This window comes from Pristis pectinata, chromosome 19 (genome assembly GCF_009764475.1).
Source record: "Pristis pectinata isolate sPriPec2 chromosome 19, sPriPec2.1.pri, whole genome shotgun sequence".
NCBI lineage: Eukaryota > Metazoa > Chordata > Chondrichthyes > Rhinopristiformes > Pristidae > Pristis > Pristis pectinata.
The window spans coordinates 15,892,227-15,915,500 of record NC_067423.1 but is presented as its reverse complement, the minus strand read 5'-3'; the positions used below and the strand labels follow the sequence as shown (position 1 = coordinate 15,915,500).

General features: G+C 44.3%; 1 long non-coding RNA gene across 1 annotated transcript in view; it reads right to left on the bottom strand.

Moving 5' to 3' along the window:
• Window positions 1-17,635, bottom strand: part of LOC127580632 (uncharacterized) — a 43,636-nt gene extending 26,001 nt beyond the window's left edge. The window contains exon 1 of the long non-coding RNA XR_007957846.1: window positions 17,609-17,635. This is a non-coding gene — a long non-coding RNA (uncharacterized LOC127580632). The remainder of the gene's footprint in view (window positions 1-17,608) is intronic.
• Between the last annotated feature and the right edge of the window lie 5,639 nt (window positions 17,636-23,274).

Sequence of the window (23,274 nt, the reverse complement as noted above, 5' to 3'; positions counted from 1 at the left end):
TTGTTTATTCATTATTAGAAGTGATCCTTTGACTATAGAGTACTGTTATATGTGTGCTGTCACAGAAGGAATTCCCTGGCATCCTTCACTGCCATTTCCATTGGAAGTAGCAATAGCACACACCAAGTCAAACGTGAGGCTTTTTGTGCTTAATCCACACTGGATTAACTGAATCCTTTTTATTCTCAGACTACTCAAGAACCTGTTTCTTGATACACAATTTAAAATCTTCCCAAATTTACAATGTTTTTAAGTCTTTCCTTTCAATAAATTAATTGCTGATGATATTTGCCAGCTTTATCAAGCAACTGTGAGTTGAAATATTCTTTGAACCTCTGGACTACCTCTGAAAATGAGATATCTTAAGTTTTCTAGAGAATTACTACATTAGTGATCGTGTGGTACACTTCAGAGCTGATTTCTCTAAGTACCATTGCTTTCTTACATTCCTTCACAGCAGCATTCAATGTTTGTGCATTTTCAGCATTGCCTTCAAGCTCAAAAATATTATTAGCCATTAGAAGTATCTCCATCCTCTCTGTGTAGGATGCAAACAATTCACATGCTTTGTTGTACAACCCCAGTATGAAGCCTACTTGTCCTTGAGTCACCATTTTATTTCTATTCCCACCAAAATAGTGTCACTGTACTCAACCTTCCAAGTTGTCCTTACTATTTGTGAGTTTACACTCTCTTCCTCAGTTTGGATTCTTGTTAAGGTTAATTATTGTGCCTTTAAAATCGCCTACAGTTGTCCAGCCAGCAGCAAACACAGCTACCTGGAGTTCTCTCTGTTCCCCTCTGAGTTGACCCACAACACTCATATAAGATGCAGTTGGGAGGTTCAACATTTGGGGCCATGGTTCTTCTATATTTGCTGTTTCTCCTTGTTCCATGGGATTTTCAGAGCCCACAGGTAGGAACAATTCTCTTAAAGGTGCAATGCTGATCTTTTTCCCAACTTATTTTCGGATTTCATGCAGTCATAGTGTTATACAGCACAAAAACCGGTCCTTCAGACCAACTCGTCCAAGTTGTCTACCTGAGCAAGTCCCATCTGCCTGCATTTGGCCCATATCCCTCTAAACCTTTCCTGTCCATGTACCTGTCTAAATATCTTTAAAACATTCTAATTATACCCTCCTCTACGGCTTCCTCAGGCAGCTCATTTCATACACCCACTACCCTCTGTGCGAGAAGGTTGCCCCTCACGTCCCTTTTAAATCTTTCCCCTCTCACCTTAAACCTATGCCCTCTAATTTTAGACTCCCCTACCCTGGGAAAAAGACTGTGGCCATCCACCAAATCTATTCTTCTCATGATTTTATAAACCTCTATAAGGCCACCCCTCAGCCTCCTTCATTCCAGGGAAAACAATCCCAATCTATCCAGTCCTTTCTGATAACTCAAGCCCTCCAATTCCTCTGGCAACATCCTTGTGGATCTTTTCTGCACCCTCTCTAGCTTAACCACATGCTTTCTATAGTACGGCAGCCAGGACTGCATGCAATCGTCCATTTTATTAACCTTCCTGATTCTTGTTGCCAACTGTAATATATCCTAAGGATACAGCTGGAGTTCTCATCAATATTTTTTACAATAACAGTAACAGTTAGTGTATTATCACCTGGCAGCAAGGAACGCACCATATCGTGCTTACATTGCATGTGATGATGTCATTGTATCTGATAACCATAGAACCAATTTGCATATCTACATGCAAATACATCACAGATTGGCCTTTTGTATACAGATTGAACACGTACTGTCCTTTGTACACACAATTGATCACCACTCTGAAGCTGGTCAGGATTTAAAGGTGGTGGGTGTGAAGAAGCAAACAAACACTGAGGGGTGAATTTTACTTGTGGAATCCAGTGTGTGTGTGTGTGTTTGGACAATTAGAATGTGCCAATTAATGTTCAGGCTGGAGGTCAACCGCTCTTCCATAAGCCACACAGATCTGCTTATGCCTGTGGAATCCAATGAGGTTCCCAACCAATGCAATTAGAGAATTGTCTTGGGCTCCTAAAATTTGTAATGTTCTGGACTGTCCTGGTCATTTTCACCAGTCATTTTCATAAATCCTACTAATGGTAAATGACTGCAGTCAGTTTAAGTAGACCATGGAGTGTGATGCTGGGAATGAGGGTGAATTTTATTCCAGTTGTGTGTGTGTGTGTGTGTGTGTGTGTGTGTGTGTGTGTGTGTGTGTGTGTGTGTGTGTGTGTGTGTGTGTGTGTGTGTGTGAAAGTGCGTGTGTGTTGTGTGCATTATGTGTGTGTCTGTGTGTGTGTTCTGTGTGTGTCTGTGTCTCTGTGTGTGCCTGTGTGTATTCCTATGCTTGTGTGTTGTGTTTGTGTTATATGTGTGTCTGTGTGTGTGTCTGAGTCTGTGTGTGTGTCTACATCTTTGTGTATGTCTGTGTGCGTGTGTGTGTCTGTGTGCTGTGTGTGTGCTCTGTGTGTGTGTGTGTGTATGTCTGTGTGTGTGTGATGTGTGTGTGCGTGTGTGTGCTGTGTGCTTGTGTGTGTGCCTGTGTGCATGGTGTGTGTCTGTGTGTTATGTGTGTATGCATGTGTCCGTGTGTGTGTGCTGATCGTGTGTGTGCTGTGTGTGTGTGTGTGTGTGTGTGTGTGTGCTTGCGTGTGTGTGCTGTGTGTGTGTGTATGTCTGTGTGCATGTGTGTCTGTGTGCTGTGCGTGTATGTGTGTCTGTGTGCTGTGTGTGTGTGTGTGTGCGCTCTGTGTGTGTGTGTGTGTGTGTGTGTGTGTGTGTGTGTGTTTGTGTGTGTGTGTCTGTGTCTGTGTCTGTGTGTGTGGGGGGGGGAGCGGCAGTTAGGATGAGACGACTATCCTTAATTTTAGGTCTCTGGAGGTCAACCTCCCACTCCTCCCATTAACCACCCAGCTCAGCTTCTGACTGTAAATATTGAGGGCAGTCTATAGTCCTACACAGTCACGGAGCTAACAAACACACAGAGCAACACTTGGTGGTCTGGAATGTGTCGACTTTTTTCTGTAGTTCCAATTGGATTCAGCCCGGTCATGAGAATCGCCTCTCTATCCTGTACTTGTTGGAACCTGCCATAGGATCTGAGGCCCCATTAACTTCTTTCTGGTGCAAAGATTTAGGAAACAAAGGGAAAGCAAGTTACATTTTAAACATTATTTTCTTTATAAATGTCTTTGCTAATGTAATTTGTCTTTTTACTTGAAATCTTTTTTTAAATTGTTTACTTCAATTTTAGTGGTTTTTAAGTGTCTCTAAATGGCTTTTGGGGTGATCAGAAGCACTTTGGGGGCAGAAGCCCATTGCAACAGCTCAGGCCCATTCACCCAGCAGATCAGGCTGTGGACACCACAGTGCAAAGGGCCAGTAAGATGTCCATCCATGCCTGACCCAGATAAGTTCAGGTCTGGCTTGACCTGGTCAATGAGCCTGGGTAGAGGTCCCAGTCCAGCACAATCCTGGCCCATGTGAATTAATGGCTGTGAAATTGCATTGGCTTCCCAGAGGCACCAACAAGGTGTACCACATCAATGGAGAGCTAGACAGGTAGAGAGTTATTCTGAAGGAAGGTTGCACTGACCACTTGGTGAAGGAGCTTCATCGTCAGAGCAATGTCTGTTTCCACAGCTGGCTGCTGTGTCCCCAGGCACATACTGCAGAGTGGGTGTGGTTGGCTGTCAGAATTAATGCCAGAAGTCAAGCTCCAAGGCCCTGGAAGATGTTCAATGACCTCACACAATCAGTAAAGGTCAGTGAATGTATCTCCAAATGACAGATGCCACTAACTGCTCCAATGGCCTCATACAATACCTTAATCAACTACCAACGATCTCCAACAGTCATGGTGCATACCTAACATTCATACATTCTGCAGCATGCATACACTGCCCTGCCAGCTATTCAGTTATCATGCTGCTGCACTTTTCAACATGCCCTTTACCTCTTCCACAAGCATCAACACCATCCAGGGTAAAACATCCTGCTTGATAGGCACCCCATCTACTAACCTAAACTATTGTTCCCTGCACCACTGTAGTATGGAGTGTGCCACCTATACTGTGGACTGTGGCTACTCACCAAGGATACTCCAACAGCAACTCCCAAACCAGTGGCCTCCACCACCAAGAAGGAAAAGGGCAGCAGGCACATGGGACACCACCGCAGCATCCCCACCAAGTCAAACACCATCCCAGCTTGAAAGTATATCACCTTCCTCATCACTATGGCTAAATGCTGGAACTTCTTATCTAACAGCAGTGTGGAGGCGCCTTCAATAAAAGATCTGTAGCAGTTCAAGAGGTGACTCTCTGCCACCTTCTCAGAGGTGATTAGGGACAGGCAGCGAACGCTAGCCCTGCTCATGACACCCACAACCCAAAAACTGAATGAGGAAAGCAAAAATAAAATCAGCAGTTAAATGGCAGGAGAGGGAGGACAGATGACACTGGAAAACATTCATCACCAAAGGCCCACAGAGGGGAGAGCACTCCCCATCAATGGTCAGTACTGTGGCTCTGACCAGTGAAGAGGCTGAGCTTAGAAAGGATCACAATATTTTTGTACTTAATCCTCCCCCTTACATCCCACTCTCCTCCTTGTCCCAGGTTATGCAAGCTGCAGATAAGCTGAGGGTGGTGCATCTCTCATTTTCTCCTGCTCTCTTCACCACTTCTCCCTTGTACCATCCTCCCTGCAGAGAGCCAACTGGTCAGGCTGTGAGAGAAGAACAAGCAGAGTGTGAAGATGAATTCACACTGCCACTCAGTTTAACATTCTCAGTCACCAGCTCAGATACTGATACTGCTTATAAAGTAGAGGAGAGTTTAGAGGCAAAGTGAGTCATTGGTTATAAATGGCTTCCACCAGGAAAAAGGTCAGGAATATTGCAGGTGCCAGCTCCCTGGCAGATGAGTTTGCACACAGTTTCCGCTACAGAGGACTTAGGTGAGGACTTTACTGAGGGATTCTCCAGCAAAAGGCAGATGTTTATGTAAAACGTGACATTTGACACATTGCAGATTTGCCAGAAAGCTGCAGGCAATGTGAGGGAGTGGGAAAGAATCCCACACCAGTCTTGCACAGGGTTTTGAACAGAGCATGGGGGTGTTCATTTTTTCTAACCTAGAAGTGGCGGGCAGTACCATTAACACAAGCAGTGTGCAGTATATGACAGCTGATCTCTCAGCTTCCATTGCAGCACAAGCAGAAGCCACCCAACATCCTTTGCTCCAGTTTAATACTCTGTTGTGCAAACTCAAATTATTGCTAAGCAAGGTCAGTCTGCTACAATCAGGGCTGCGGATACCAGTGTTCAAAGGAATTTGGAGGGAGTAGAGCAATCCACCAATCTGTGTTTCAACGCTTGCTGGGATTGCTGAGACACCGCCTTGAGACAGAGAGGGTGGTACTGAGGACATGAATCTGCTGTCATCTTAGAACGACAATATTCTTGATCACACAACAGTCACACTGCCAATATACATGCTGTTGCCTGTTCACCAGCCAGCTAGTCGGCTGTTCTAAGAAGCTGCAGTCTGAAGTAGCATCTTCTGGGCCTTGAGCTACATGAAGCTTACACTAAGGCTACTAGAAGTGTCCTCTTCTGAAAGTCAGGAGTCTGCCACTTGCCATGAAACAGTGAGGTAGCACTGCATGAGGATAGGCAAAGAAACACAGAAGACAGACATTAAGGGAATGTAAGAGATTTGACACGTTATCCTTGCTTCAGTTGATAATTTTAGTTTGGATTATTTGTTTTACGTTGACGATTTTTTGCTCAGTGGTGATGGACAGGTGTGGAGCTCTGCGTGGGTAAGTCAGGTTGTGTTTACTGGTGTGGCTGCTGGATAAGTTGTTCATGGACAGCCTAGAAAGGAGGTTTCATTATTACCTCCCTTCTTCCTATTCTTCCTCCTTTTCTTCCCTCTGTCTCTCCTCTATCTGCCTTTCAGCAGTTCATCATAAGGGAGTGTAACAAGGGCTGAGCCCCTACAATGGCAACATTCACCAGATCACCACAAATATTGGGACCCACCCTAGTGGGTCGTGTGCAACTTCTCCAGAGTGATCCAGACGTGGGAAGAGAAGTTTCAGCACGACAACAGGTTACTCCATCTTATTTCATGCAACAGCATGGTTTTCATTCTATGCGTGTGTTGTGCCAAAATGAAGTGTTGTCAGTGGAAAACTCTGGTGACGAGCAAAGTGTGCACATCATGGAAAAGCCTGCAATCTTTGACAGAGCAGGGTCCTGGTCTCCAGCCAGCTCCCTCCCAATAAAGTGCACAAGTGAACTTCTTTAAATAACAATAGAAGACAAACTACAAATTCTTTCAAATAACCCCAGCACCAGAATGGCATCAAATTTTGTGGCCATGGTAATCTTGCCAGCATGGCCCTTGCCTGCTTTGAGGTTGCAGGTGTGAGTGCAGCAGGTGAAAAGTTTCAATGAGAAAACCCTGACTGAAATGCCGGTGCCTCGGAAATGGTTTAGGTAGCACTGGGTACACTTGCAGCAACAGCCAGTGAAAATCAATCAACCAACTGGTCTGCAGCTAATGATCCTTTTAAATGCTAATGTTGGGTTATTCTGGATGGGCGTAAGGGAGTGGGAGGTCTTCTCTGTCTCCAGGTGTATGTTCAGCTCTGAGAAGTTCTGAGAGGATAACAGCAAGTGTGTTTGGCTTTAATTTGGCTGCACTGGTGTCAAACTAACATTTCACACTGACTGGCATCATGAGCTGCTGATTGTGCAGTGAGGAACATCCTCACTAATTCTGTGTTCACAAGTGTGCTCACGTACATCAGATGCCCAAGTGGAGTTGACTCAGCACCTTAATACTACAGAATTTCATGGAGTGTTAGGAAGGTGAAGTGTGTGGCCTGAGTCTCTCTCTTTCTATCTCCTGCCCCCTGAGCATTGCTGGTCTGGTGGCTAAATTGCTGTGACCCAGTAGAACAGGACAAAAGAAGCAAACAGGGAAGAAAACTGTGATCTAGGATGGATTTAGGACAAGAGAAGGGCACAATCAGGTCTGTCAGGTCTATTTACAATAACACCAAAAACATTTAAAAGGCATTTGGCCAAGTACATGGATAGGAAGGGTTTAGACAGATATGTGCCAAACGCAGGCAAATGGGACTAGCTTAGGTGGGCACCTTGGTTGGCATGTACCTTTTGGGCCAAAGGGCCTCTTTCCGTGCTCTATGACTCTGTCTATGAAGGCTTGCTCATTAACACCTGGGTTCTTGTACCAAGGTTAGAAGAGCGGTCACACCGACAAACCAAGAGACATCTGGCATAGTCCTTCATGCAGTGTTAATGCCAGTCAAAACCATATCCAATGTAACCATCTCTCTACCACCACCAGATCCCACAATCAGAATTATGGGGCAGGCACGGTAGGGTAGCGGTTAGCGTAACACTTTACAGCGCCAGCGACCCGGGTTCAATTCCAGCCACTGTCGGTAAGGAGTTTGTACGTTCTCCCCATGTCTGCGTGGGTTTCCTCTGGGTGCTCCGGTTTCCTCCCACATTCCAAAGACATACAGGTTAGGAAGTTGTGGGCATGCTATGTTGGCGCCGGAAGCGTGGTGACACTTGTGGGCTGCCCCCCAGAACACTACGCAAAAAATGCATTTCACTGTGTGTTTCGATGTACATGTGACTAATAAAGATCTGATCTGATCTGATCTGATCTGATCTGATCTGATCTGATCTTATCTTATCTTATCTTGTCACTGGCCATAAAATTAACTGGACTAGCCACATGGATAATGTGGCTGCAAGAGAAGGTAAAGTGTGGCTCCCCTCCTGACTCACCAAAGTCCATGATATCTGCAAGCCAGTAGTCAGAAGGTTGACAGAAATCTCTCCACTTACTTGAATGAATGCAGCTCCAACAGCAGTTGGGAAATTCAATGTCATTTTGGACAAACAAATTCACTTGGTTGTCACCCACACACCACCTTAAACATTCACTCCTTCCATAGCAGGTTGTAGCATATTGGAGAAGACCCCAGCAGCTTACCAAGACTTCTTCAGCAGACCTCCCAAACCAAAGCCTTTCAAGTGTCTCTCCAAGCCATCCACCATCCTGAACTTTAAATACATCACCTGTCCATCATTGTTGCTGGGTCAAAATCCTGGCACATGGGCTTCGCTGGTTCAAGAAAACATCACTATCCTCTCGAGAGCAATTGGAGATAGACAATAAATTCTTAAAATGGTCGCATCCAGTGAATGAATAATAGAAAGAAAAATACTTACTAGAACTGTGTATGACTCCATTACCGTTCCTAGGTAGTTTTTGTTTGATCAACAGGACACACCCATCAGAGATGGCAGTGTACTCATACAGTAGGAAGAAGAGGCCTTGGGGATCCTCAGTAATGTCTCAGGATACCCTGAAATATCGTGGCTTGCAGGTAAGAGTGGTCAAAGAAACTTACAGCTGTTTACCCAGCTGATGAATCAACATGACTGCTGAACCACCATTAGGAGGCAGCACTATGGGTTGGAAGGGCATAAAATCTCCTTATGATGGGTGATTTGGATGTTTCTCCTTGGGTGATCTGGTCATAACACCACTGACATAACTGTTAGACTGGGCTTGAAATAGGTGGTGGGAGATCCAGAAGAAGGAAATGTCCTATTTGACCTCATCTAATTCGTCTGTCCATGATAACATGACCCTTATGGAGAACATGCTACTTCTTCATAATGAAGACACCCTCAATAGATTGTGTGGCCTTTACATTGTGCTGAATGAGACAAGTTAAGAGCAGACTAAATCTGGGAACCCCTGAGGTGTTGTGGGCTATCAACAGCACCAGAATGGTGTTTGCTGTAATCTGTAATCCCACAAGACTCAATCCCCGATTATCATCAAACCAGGGTTAATGACAAGTGCAGCAGAACATGCCTAGAGCCAGCCTGGTGAAGCTCCAACACAGTATGGTGAACAGCAGAAGCATCATGATATGAACAGAGTTAAATGTTCCCACAGCCAACCAATCAGATCAACGTTCTAGAGTCCTGTCACATCAAGATAATTTGCAGCCTGACACGTGAATACAGATGAAGTGTTTGCAACCAGAACCATGAGTATGAAATGGATGACCTTCTTCATCCTCCTCCCGAGGCTCCCACTAAAATATTACGCCAGTTTTCATCCAATAATATTCACTCCATATGACGTCAAGAATGAGCTGAATGCACTGGACTCAGAAAAGACTATGAGCCTCAAATAACACCCTGGTTGTTGTACTAAAGACTGTTACTCCAGAATAATAGCACACTTAACTGATCCAATCCCGTCTAACTGTAATATTCATACCTAACTAAAAAGATGAAAAATCCATTCCATCCACCAAAAGGACAAATCAAAGCTAGTCAATTTTGGCCTCATCAGCCTATTCCCAAACATCAACAAAGCAAGGTAAGGAGTAAATAAGAATGCTATCAAACTGTATTTACTCATCTATAAACTGCTCAATGTTCAGTTCTTCCAGAACCATTCTCCTGACCTTGTTTAAGCCACTACCCAAATATAGATACTATGTAACTTTTAGAGATAAGGTCAAAGGATCTGGCCTTGATTTCAGGGTGATATCTGACCATGTTTGGGTCCAAGAGTCCTAGTAAAGTTACTCATTGGAGATCAGGTGAAAATTCTTCAGTGGCTGGAGTCATAGCTAGCACAAAGGAAATGGTATGATCATTGGAAACCAATTGTCTCTATTGGACACCATTGTAGGCCCAAATATCCTCAGTTGCATCATCAATGACCTTTCTTCATCATGTCAGAAATGGAATTGTTTGTAGATGACTGTGCAGCCTTCAACTCCATTTGCAATTCTTCAGATACCTTCATGCAGCAAAATCCATGCAACATCCAGCCTTGGGCTGATCAATGGCAAATAATATTTGTACCTACATATGTCAGGCAATGAACATCCCCAAAAGGAGAGGACACAACCACTTTCCCTTGACACTCAGTGGAAAATCCATCATTGAGTTCCCCATGAACAATATCTTAGAGGTCATTATTGAATAGAACTCAACTGGAACAGTCACATAAATCCAATGGTTCTAGAGTAGGTCAAAAACTGGCTGTTTGTAATCAGTGGTTCATCATCTGACGCCCCATATTAGTTATAGAGTCATAGAGTCATACAACATGCAAACAAACTCCTCGGGCCAACCCTTCCATGCCGACCAAGTTGCCTATCTGAGCTAATCCCATGTGCCTACATTTGGCCCATATCCCTCTAAACCTTTTCTAACTATGTACCTGTCCTAATATCTTATAAATTTTACAATTGTACCCACCTCTAACACTTCCTATGGCAGCTCATTCCACATACCCACCACCCTCTGAATGAAAAAGTGAATCTTTTCTGCATCCTTTCCAACTTAATGGCATCCTTCCTATAGCAAGCAACCAGAAATGCACACAATATTCCAAGTGTGGTCTCACCAACATCTTGTAAGTTGTAACATGACGTCCAAACTCTTGTACTCAGTACCCTGACTGACAAACACAAGCATGCCGAACACTTTCTTCACCACCCTGTCTACCTGTATTGCCGCTATGTACTTCTGCACAGTATGGTTGTATTATTATTTTTAGTAGAGCTGAACACACAAAGAATTGGGGTTGTGTGAGTTGTATTCAGTTCTCTCATAGGAAAAGGAATAGTCCATTCAGCCCATACCTCTTGTGCAATTTTTAAGTGTGATCGAGGTTAATCTAACTGCTGCTGTCTGGGATTAATATTCCCTATTACCTCTAGTCAGTGAAAGTTTATCAATTTCAAATTATTAATTGACCTAATATCAATTATGTTCCCTTCACCTTCACATACTTACCAAGCATTATTCCTGTATATGTACAACAGTGAATTTTATTGCAGGTCCTTATCTAGCCAATACCAAGCAGAGATTTTAAACATTAAAAAAGTACCCTTAGCCTCTCTGATGTTTATAGGCATTTAGTGCTGTACCACACAGACCAGATGGTTCAACTGCTGAACAGAGTACCAGGGGCACTACATCTGGTTGGTGAGCTTGCTGAGTTAAGACGGGACGGTCTGCCAGACTGCCAACCTGAATCCCATTTGTTCCCTCACCAGGTCCACATCCACAATGGTCCCTATGATGAAATACCCAATCAACACTCACAGAGTAGGCACACAGCTGAGGAAAGTAACCTGGCTGAGGTAGTTGGGGGCAAAGTTAGTCAGAGAAGGGATAATCAGCCCAGGATTCCTGATCCCGATGGTTAACCACTTTACCCTGTTGGAAAAAGTGTGCATTGTCATTGAGTGAGGCTAGACTGCAGCAGTTCCCCTGGATGGGAATCTCAATTTGGCTTAACCTCCAAGTTCATAGAATTAGATATAGTGGCTTCAGTGAACACTGAGGAGGTGCTTGTGGAATCATACTACAGCAAGGAGTTGGTATTTTCACAAAAGGAGCTACGTGGCAAGGGGTTACATGAGGAAAAGCTGTATTGTTAGCACATTCTGTGTTTTTCTGAGTGCACTTACCATAAAAACTAAGCATTGACAACCACTTATGGATGTTGGGATTTGGCTGTGAGTCATTACTGGTACTTGGACCAAGCAAGTTTAGTTGACCATGAGTGTTGGGAATATAAGTATTAAATGCTAGCACATAGGTTTGGGGGAATGAGGTGTGAGCTTTGGGGTACAGGTGTTGGGATATGGGTGATGGTGATGGTCTGTTGGCAATTGGTGGATGGGCACTGGCTGGTTTGGTGTTGGGCCCTGGGTTATAGGTATGAGGACATTTTGGTGTGTACTGAGACATGGGTGTTGACTGCTAGGATAATTGTACTGGCATTTGGATGTTAGGTACTGGTCCATTTGTTTACAATCCTGAAAAATGGGTGTTAGATTCTGTGTTAACTGTGCAGTCATATAATTGTTTGTGATGTATTGCTGTGGGCTGTATCAGTGCAGGGATATAAGTATTGTGTATTGGTGCTGTGATATGGGTGTTGGCTGTGTTGTGATATGTATTTGGTTACAAATGTTGGGCGCTGGGATAAGAAGTCCTGTGCAAGCCACGGAAGGAGCACATCACCTCACCAGCCTGCCTGATCAGGCACCTCCTGCCCTATCTGTGGAAGAGTCTGCAGTCCCACAGAGGCCTCATCAACACCTCAGAGCCCACCAAACCAGAGTGGAAACAAGTCATCCTCGATCCCAGAGGGACTGCCTGAGAAGAAAAAGAAAAAGAAGAAGATTTATATTGCAGGAAAGGTGGAGATTCTAGTCAATAGTGACCCCCAGGATTTTGATCTGAGGGACATTTGATATCAAAGATAGTTTAGATTCATTCTGAAGTATTGGTGTTGGCTATTATGGTCTGGCTGCTAGGTACTGCAGTATGGGTAGTGGGTGACTGGGGTTGGGGTGCCTGGCTATGTGTGCTTACTGCTGGGATCTAGGTGTTGGGTGCTGGCAAATGAGCATTGATGCAGTAATATGGGTGTTGGGGAATTGGTGCTGACCATTGGGTAGTGGAATGGTGTTTGGATATGGGTGTGGGTACCTAGCATTTGTATTCGGTGCTGAGATATGGTGCTAGGTGCTGTCTATTGGTCCAACCCCCACAAAATGCTGGAGGAGCTCAGCAGGTCAGGCAGCATCTATGGAGGGAAATAAACAGTTGATGTTTTGGGTTGAGACCCATCATCATCTGAGTCCTGATGAAGGGTCTCGACCCAAAACATTGACTGTTTATTTCCCTCCATGGATGCTGCCTGACCTGCTGAGTTCCTCCAGCACTTTGTGTGTGTGTTGCTCCAGATTCCAGCATCTGCAGAATCTCTTGTGTCTCTGTGTGCTGTCTATTGGTGTTGGGATGTAGGAGTTAAGTGCAGATGCACTGGTGTTGTGTAATGGCTATGGGCATTGGATGTGGGGTATGACTATTGGCTACTGGGCTATTTGCGCTGTCAGTGGTGTATGGATGTTGGTCACTGTGTTGTTGATATTAGACACTGGGGTATGGCTATTGGGTACCGGGCCGTGAGTGCTGCATGCTAGATAATGGATGTTTGTTGATAGGGTATTTGTGTTGGTTGTTGGGGTATTATTGATGGTGCTAGACATGGGTGTTAGGTGCTGACATATGCATGATGGGATACTGGTGCTATTGGTGTTTGGGTATTGGGCACTGAAGTATTGGTGCTGGAAGCTAAGGTATGATTGTTGAGCACTAGGGCTGGGATATGGCGGCTGCATCAGTTTGAGTGCTGGATTATAGATGTAGGGTGCCAGGGTATTGGTGTTGAATGGTGTTTAATGCTGAGGTATGAGTGCTGGAATATTGGTGCTATTGATGGTATATGAATGTGTGCTGGTATTGGTGCTGATTGATGGGATATTGGTGTATGGGCTGCATGCTCCTATCCTTGATATCAAATGTCCTTCACTATCAACATCGTGGAGGTCACTATGGACCAGAATCTTGACCCTACCTGCCATATAAATATTCTTCTTCTTCTTAAGCAGTCCCTCTGGGATCGAGAATGACTTGCTTCTACTCTGGTTTCGTGGGTTCTAAGGTGGTTGGATGCTGGGGTGTGGTCATTGGTTGCTGAGGAATCAGTACATGCTAGATTATGGCTGCTGGTTGATGGTGCTGGTGTTGTTATATGGGTAAAGGGTGTTAGGTATTGGTGTTGGGTGCTGGACATAGGATGCTGGGGTATGGTTGAGGGGCTGGATTATGGATGTTGGATGCTGTAGTCTGGGCGAAGGGTGCTGTAGTATGGGCAAAGAGTGCTGGGTGTGAGTGCTGTAGTATGGGTGAAGGGTGCTCGGTGTGGGTGCTGGGTGCTGTAATATGGGTGAAGGGTGCTGGGATTGATATTGGGTGCTGAAATGGGATGCTGAGGTTTGGATGTTGGGCTCTGGGATATTGGTGCTGGTGTGTTGTTGTAGCATGCCGAGGAATGGATGTTGGGTATTAGCGTTGTTTGTGACAGAAGGATGTGGGTATCGGATGATGGAATGTGGGGTGATGGTGTATAGGTGCTGTGTGCAGTGCTATTGGTGCAAGGATGTTGGATGCTGTGCTGTGGTATTAGGTGATGGATTGTGATTACTGGGTGCTGGGATGTCGTTGTGTACTATATCAAAGTTGGGATTTGGTTTATTAATGTTAAATGTTGGTGTTTGGTGCAGGATTATGGATGTTGGTTGTCGGATATTGGTGCAGGGTTTGGGGTGTAGGTGGTGGGTGTTGGGTGCTGGGATGTGGGTGTTAGATTACTGGGAAGTTGGTGTTGGGTGCTGGGTTATGGGTGTTGGGTGCTGGGATATGAGTGTCGGGTTATTGGGAAGTGGGTGTTGGATTACTGGGATATGGGTTTTGTGTGCTGGGATGTGGGTGTTGAGTGCTGGGATGTGGGTGTTGGGTGCTGGGATGAGGGTGTTGGGTTACTGGGATGTGGGTGTTCCCCGCTGGGATGTGGGTGTTCGGTGCTGGGATGTGGGTTTTGGGTTACTGGGATGTGGGTGTTCCCTGCTGGGATGTGGGTGTTCCCTGCTGGGATGTGGGTGTTCCCTGCTGGGATGTGGGTGTTCCGTGAACGGGTATGCGTGTTGGGAGAACTCCTGCAGCTTTCCAGCTGACGCAGTAGGTTTGTGAGTGTGATGCTCCCACACAGCACCGTTGATTTTACACGAATGACTGACTGACCTGTGCAGTGGGAGGTGATGTGTTGTTGATGGAATACATGGGGGACCCTAGATACCACTCACTGGAGAAGGAATGCATCCTGTATCCAATCCCCAAGCAGTAGAAGCTCGTGTTCACACGCATTCTGGGTGGGCGATAGTGGTCCATCTAGTAGATAGCAAGAATTTTACCCAGGATGATGTATAATCTGTAATGAAAACCTCCCCAGATAGACGTAAGAGAGGTGTAATTCCTTATCCACCCCGCCTCTCCCACTTCTGCTCTCCCCAGCCGCCCCGTTAAACCTCTGGCGTTTTCCCTCTGGTCGTTTTTAAGTGGGAGCCCAGACCGTGAGACCAGAAAGCCCGTGACTCCAGCTGAAGTGCACCCGAGACAGTAACCCAGGCGCTGGGAAGAGCCGTGCACTTTATTATTGCCCAGTGAGGAACTGATTCAACAGAAGCCCGAGTCTCTGGGGCCAGCGGGTGATGGCGGTGCCTTCCTGAAGATTTACACCGGGGTCCTGAGATGATGAAAGCGCCCCGCCTGGAACCACAAAGACCAGCCGCCTGCTGCCAGGGGCTCTTTCTCATTCCTTTCTCTTTACAGCATTGAGGGAAATTTCTTCCAAGCAAGCCACTGCCTCATGGGGGATGTTGCGCTGGTGATGCCTACGTGTGTTTCCTTGAGACACGCTTTTCTCTCAGTGTGCCTTTGCATCTTTTCTTCTGACCAGCGCAGAATGAGCGGGGGAGAGAGATCTGGTTGGGGCAGCCGAGAATCTGGGATCCAAGCACAATGTCTGGTCCAGTGGAGTTGGTGCATGAGGACCGTTGCTTGAATGCTGGTGATATAAGTCACCGGGCTGTGCATGCCACCACCGAGCCAGAGAAAGTGGCTGGGAGGGTTGTGGGTAGTAATGGGAAAGAAGCTGAGCCTTTTCCATGGACAGCTGCTCACCCAATGAGCAACCTGCAGACAACATCTCTGCTGCCCTGAATTGGGGCGAGTGTCTGGCATCCTTAAATAAATGTGCATTGAATGCGCTGCAATTCATTGATGCCTGACCTTGGGGAGACAGTTCAGAAACCGCAGTGTGCTGTAAAAGGTGCACTCTGGAAAACCTACAGGGCATTCTGCTCAAATAATCGACGCAATTGGCAGGGAAACGCTCGCACCATTCGGCGCAGTCATGGGCGCAGCGGATGGCGGGGTGAAGAAATTGACGAGGTCGTTCGCAGCATGTTCTTGATTGAGGAGGTTGTGTTTAAATGGCATTGTGCAACCCCAATCCTGTAACTGGGGACAGGTCAGACTGAGAGGCCCTCTTCTTCCTCCAGAAACAACCTGCCCACTGGCTAAATTCACTATAAACGCCATCCATGTCCCTGTCAGTGAATGCTCCCAAACGAATGATTCTACACAACCCAGCCCTTGCCCTTGCAGGTTGGATCCCAGTAAATCCAGGTTATGTTGGGGGAGAGGGAGGGAAGGGAGATGGTTTCAGCCTTGCTTTCTGTAATTTCCTTCGAGGCAACAATTCTGGAACGTTTTCTCACTTAAATGCAAGCTTTCTCTAAAAACGCAGTCAGGAGTTCTCCTTTACAGATGCCAAATCAGTCATTAACTTTCATTCAAATAGAGAAAAACAAATTATCAGTTGATAGATTTGCCACGATGTGAGTAAGTCCAGTTTACGGGAAAATACGATACTTGGACGAAATCCGTCATTTTGATTCACTGACCTGGCACTGAAGATTGTCAATCCTTGTTCTGAACATATACAAAATATAAATACATCTACATATCATATACTTAAACAAAGTTATGCATTCCTCATCAAAATACGTTAACCCTTTGAATGAAAATAATTTAACTCTAATGCTGACAAATAATGCAATGGCGTATATATAAAATAATTTGCTGTGACTGAGATACAGAGTATAAATAAACCATTTGCTCATTCAATTTCTAGGCCATACATTGTTTATTTCCTATTTCTTAAATATTTGAGAGAAATGTTCTCCTAAATGTCCGTCTAAACAAATTGACCTGCTACTAAAAATTATTCTTAATATGTACACATTGAGTGTGGCATGACAGTTCGAGGCGAGGTTCCGAAGGGTGCATTTTTAAGGCAATGGTGTTTCGTTTTATAAATGTTAATGCCAACAATTTCCTCCCACCCAATTTCTCCTATTGTGAAATAAATCAGAATGCGTTTGATGCTGATAAGTATAATCACGCTGTTGATGTGAGGTGAGACTGACTGTGACAGGTGAGATGAAATTGTACATTGGATTTTATTGCTTCCTTGCGTGACATCCCGGCCAGTTATGAGGGTCCAGTAATTTTGTCAATAAACCCTCAAACCACCCAATGAACCCCTCCAGCCAACCCACCAGACATATGAAAGAGAGAGAGAGAGAGAGAAATCCTTTCGTCCAGCTAAACAAGGCAGATAAAAAACAAACTCTCCCTCAATTACCTGGTACTAAAATGGATTTCGTGGATTTTTAAACATGCAAATAATAAAATAGGATTAGAAATTTTCTTATCGGAATATTAAATAAACCCTGTTTCCCCCTTTTTTCGCTCCATTCCACATACCTGAAAAGAAAAACCTTGCTTATTATGAAGTTGGGAAATTCGCCAATATAAATTCTTCATATATACAAATAATTTAGAAACAGTGGTCAGAATTGAGACCAGGTTCCAGCTAATAGCTAAAAATATAAACGATATCCAACACATTTTAAAATAACAGAATCTTTTCCTTTGAAAAACAACTTGCAAATCGGACATATTCCTTTATATAAAAATATTCATTAATCCCCTTTTCCCCTAAAAATAAAGCTATGAATGTAAAGCACCCACCTTTCATCCCCTTCCACTCAGTGCCCGTGTCTCTGCCTCAGGATCTACTGCAACATCCACTCTAACAGAAACTCTCAAATCTCCAGGCTGGAAATTGACCTGCATTGACGTCATTGCGTCATTAGGTTTCCCCTAGAAACGCGCGGGTTTATAAATAGCAACACATTAAATCAGTTCAAAGCAAAGGAGACTATTTGTGTCGCTGCCTTTCTCCAGCTATTGGGGGTTTTTTATGGTTACAGGCTGCAGAGATGAACAAGTACTTCAGCCGCCAAGGACAACCAAGCTGGCTATTTATAGAAACTATTATAGGGCAAATATTTTACAAACACAAAACTCTTTTTCAGCAACATGTATGTTTATATTAGAGGGATGGATTTATTATTTTTTTCTATAGGTTGTTCAAGTGTCCCACAATAAAGATAGGAACAGCGCCACTGAGTTAAAAATAGAAGCTGCTTAACGTTCGCTGTCAAGGAGCTTCTGCGGTATGTAGTAAAAGGGAGAGAGATGGAGAGATACGAGGAGGGAGAGATATTGCAGATGGAAGGAGGGAGATAAAGAGATCACGGGGATGATACAGAGAACGAGAGGGATATTGGAAGGTGGAGAGTGATATTGAAATACAGACAAGGAGTCAACGATTCAAATAAAGAGAGGGCGTGTTGCATATATATGCAGTATAAGGGAGGATGATACCGATATATGAAGAAGACGTGAACAACATAAACATAGAGGGGACAAGAGGAGAGAGAGATATTGATATGCACAAATGGAAAGAGCAAGTTATGGATATGGTGAGATGCTACAGAGAGAGGGAAGAGGAGTGATATAAGGGGAGCATTCCAGGTATTCATGGTGCTAAATGTATGCAGATACTGCAGAAGAGACTACATGAGATGGAGCTACAGAGAGAGAGGGTAGGATGCACGATGATCTACACCATGATACACCATGATACACAGGGCATCAGATGGATCAAATCTGAAAATGTAGGAAACCACAGAGAATAATAATGGCTCGCAAGAGAAGGTGGGCTGGTGAAAGGGGCAAATAAATGGCAAGTGAAATTTAATGCCGTAAAATGGAAAGTGATGGAAATAAGATGTACAATTTCATAAGGATGTGGGAACAGAGATCTGACAAGAATGCTCTCAAGAATTCAAAGATGGCAGAATAAGAAGCCTGTGGAAAAACATGGGATCTCTAACATTATTAATAGAGGCACCGAGTACAAAAGCAAGAAGCTTTGCTGGGCTTCAGGTGAAGCGTCATTTGAGGAAGGGTCTTAGGAAGGGTGCTAAAGAGATGTAAGGTAATGCTGAAAAGATACCAGGGCTGAGAAAATTCAATTATGTGGAGAGATAGAAGAAGCCAGCATTTTTCTCTGTGGAGCAGAGAGGTTAAAACAAGACTTGATGGAGATGTGCAAAGTTACAAATTGTTTTGGTAGAGTAAACAATTGTTTTCAATGGCATCAGAAATAAAAAAAAACAGAAAATGCTGAAAATATCCAGCAGGTCAGGCAGCATCTCTGGAGGGAGAAACAAAGTGAAAATCTCAGGTTGATGACCAGTTCTGATGGAAGGACATCAATCTGACACTACAATTTTGCTCCCCTCTCCACAGATACTGCCTGACCTACTGAGTATTTCCAGCAATTTTGGTTTTTATTTCATCTGTAGTTTTATTTTCAATGGCAATAGGGCTAGTAGCCAGCATTTCTGGAGTAAGAAGATTGCCAAAAGAACCAGGGTAACATTAGGAATCATTCCTCGACACTGAGTTATGCTCAGGACTGCTGATGTGAACGCATGCCTGTGAAAGGTGAAATTTTGGATTGGTGAGAAGAGTACTATGGAATTTTCCAGGGGTCAGTATTAAGAAAGGTGTTTTTCTTAATGTGCACTGTTGACTTGAACGGGGTACAATTTCCAAATGTGCATTTAACACAAAACCTGGAGGAGAAGTGAACTGCGAGGATGGTAATAGACTACAAGGAGCTTTAGATAGGCTGGTGGAATGGATGGATTGGCAGCAGATGAGATGTAATGCTGACTCTTAATGTTACATTTTGGTGGGAAAGATGAGAAGGGGAATATAAACCAGAGGGCACAATTCTGAAGGAGGCTCAGAAGCCTCAGTTCATAATTCATTGGATGTGGCAGGTTGAAAAAATGCATTGGGATCCTGAGCTTTCAAAATGGAGGCACAGTGTACAAGAGCAATGAGACTATGATGAACTTTTATAAAACACTGGTTCAGGCACAATTGAAGCATTGGTGCCTGGTTTTGGGTGCTTCACTTGCTACACTTTACAAAGACTTTAGAGAGACACAGACGGGACTTACTGAAATTGATTCTAGGGATAAGAGATTTTATTGTGTGGTAAACTGGAGAAGGTGGTCTTGGTCTCCTTGGAACAGACATCTGATGTAAGTAATTAAATCATGAAAGAAGACCAAGTAGATGGAAAGAAACTGCTCCCATTGGTAGAAGGTTCTGGAGATAGGGGACATTGAATTAAAGTGATTGTCAAAAGAACCAGAAGTGACACCATGACATTATTTTCTTGCAGTAGGTTACCCTTTTGAAGGTAAGTTAGTTAAACTACTATTGGAGATGGTCATTGCTTGGCACCTCGTAGACCCAGTCTGAATGTTTTCTAGGTCTCCGTGCAAATGGACATTAAGTGCTTCATTATCTGAGGTGTTGTAAATGGAACCAAATACCATAAGCAAATATTTCCACTTCTGACCTAACATCACTGGGCAACTTCCTAGAACAACCTTACTAACAGTGCTATGGGAATACAGTCACTAGGGAGGTAACAGTAGTTGATGTAGATGGCTCACCACAATCTACCTAGTGACAATTAGGAGTAGACAATGGGGGCTGGCTTTGCCAGCAATATTCACATGACGTGAAGAAGTTTTAAAATAGTCATAAAATAGGGAGAAATATCTGTAAGGAAATATACTGACATATTATGTACTGTAATCTGACATACTTCAATGAAGAGCTCCATAGAAAGAAGATACAAAGAAAGAGAAAGATAGTACAGACATCCACACACATACACAGATACAAAGATGCAGAGGGAGAAACACACACAAAATATGTTTAGAGTGGGAGAGATACAGTGACAAATATTAACAAAAAGTATACAGAGATATGCAAATACATTTATTAAGTAGGAGCTAAAGGCACACAGCCACACAGGGAGAACATAGATTGAAAAAAGATATCCAGATACAGGGAATTACAAACAGGCACAGAGCAACAGATACAAACAAAGAAGGTGTAGTCACACAGGGAGCTGTAGATAAACATACACAGTCTCGCAGAGATTTATAGCCTGAAAAGGACAAACAGTGACTTAGAACTGTAGACAAAAGTATACAGTCACATGGGTATAAACTGAGAAAGATATACAGTCACAGACTGCTGTGGGTAAGGATATATAATGACATAGAGAGCTGTTGATGAAGATGCAGTCACAAAAACAGACTGAAAAGATGTCTAGTCACACACAGATCTACAGGTTGAGATGTACAGACACACAGACAGTTCTCAGTGAGATATACAGTCAGACGGGGCAGACACTGGAAAATACAGTCACAGAAATCATAAATTAAGATGTATCGTCACAGAGGCGTAGACATAGTTGCACAATCTTACTGAGATATAGACTGAAAAGGATACAATCACATAGAAATGTAGATTCAGATGTTTAATCACACAGTAAGATATAAACAGAGAAATATGCCCAGTCACAGGGAAATAGATAAGGATGTAAAATTGTATATGGAGCAGAAAAAATGCAGAGATAAAAATGTACAATTACATAGAATGATTCAGAGATGCTAAGAAAAAATGTGCAGTCATATAGAGATACATTAAACTACAAAGAAGAAAAACTCAGCAATACTTATTAGGCAAAATCACATAGGAATACACCAAGAATTCTCAGAGACAAACAGTGACACCAAACCACGCAGAGACATGTCATTCCCAGCTACAGAGCAGTGTGGAAGTGCAGAGGGGCCTAAACAATTTTTCCAGCTGAACCTCTTGGACTAGAATTGACCAGATAGCGGGGCTCACAGAGTTGATGGAACTCAACAAGCTTGGTGACTGGATATAATGGGAAATTCAACTGTTGTGCCGAGGATCTAAACAGGAGGGAGTGGGTGAGCCAGGACATCCAGCAGGATGGTGGGAGGGGCAGTGGGGAATGTACTCAAGGGGAGGAGATGTCTAAGGTAATCAGACCAGGAGTGGGTTGGGAGGTGGGCTTTGGAAATCCAAGGAATAGGGGTGTGAAAATCAAAAGACTCCAGAGGCTGGAAGTCTGAGATAAAATGCTGGAAACACTCAGCAGGGGAGGCAGCATCTCCCGAAAGAGATGCTTTAGATCGAAGACCCTGCGTGAGACTGGGAGTGACGTTTTAGATTGAAGACCCTGCATGAGACTGGGGAGTGGCCGGGTCAAACACAGGGGCTGGATAAGAAAAAGTTAAAAAAAATGGGCCACTGAAAGGGGTGAGTGACATAGGGAATCATTGTGGTAGGGTAGGCAAGGCAGTTCAGGCTGGTGAGGGAAGAAACCCCTGGGGGTGGTGGGTTTAGTAATTAAGGGAGCGGGGCTGGACAACAATCAAAGTGGGGAGGTGTCAGGGAGGGGATCCACAGGCATGGAGCTGGGGTGGGGAAGCAGTAAATGTTGGGGTGGGAGTAAGTGAGGAAATAACAAGGTTGAGGCAGAAGAAATTCAAGGAGTGGCAGTGGGTAGTAATCGAGGGTGTTGAGTAAGAAGTGAAGAAGGCAATCAGAAGGGATCTAGGGGAAGACAGTCAGGGATGGGGCCAAGAAGCTTTATACATTGGCAAAGGAGTGAATGGATGCACCTCGTCCTTCTGTTTGGAAAAGTTTAAATGATTCTCCTGGCCCCGTGTAAATATTTACATCCTTCCACATGACACCAGTGGTCCTGGGTTGGGCCATTGGGAGCTTCGTACTGGTAGGAGAAATCTGGATGGCCTGTGCTCAGTCTCTTACTAATTCAGAAGTACACCAGGGTCATGTTGACATTTCAGGAGCCAGAGTTATAGAGTCAGAGCATCGTGCAGCATGGAAACAGACCCTTCCGACCACCGTGTCCATGCTCACCATTGAGTACTGCACTAATGGAGATTGCAGATGCTGGAATCTGGAGAAAAATAAAACTGCTGGAGGAACTCAACTAGTCGGGCAGCATCCCTGGAGGGAAGTGGACAGTACTACGCTCATCCTATTTACTAGTACTTGATCTGTAGCCTTCTTGGTGATCCAGGTGCTTGTCTAGATAGTTCTTAAATGCTGTGAGAGAACCTGCTTCCACCATCCACTCAAACATTCCAAGCTCCAACCACCCTCTAAGTGGAAACATTCCTCCTCAAATCTTCTCAAAACTTTTCCTTTTAGACACTTATACTCCGGGCAAAAGTTTCCTACTATCTACTCTATCAATCTTCTTCACCTCCGTCTGGTTCCCCCCTCAGCCTCCTCCACTCCAAGGAAAGTAAACCTGGCCTATCCTGTCTCTCGTCATAACTGAAATACTCCATCACAGGCAACATCCCAGTGAATCTGCCCTGCAACCCCTCCAATATCTGCTTGTAATG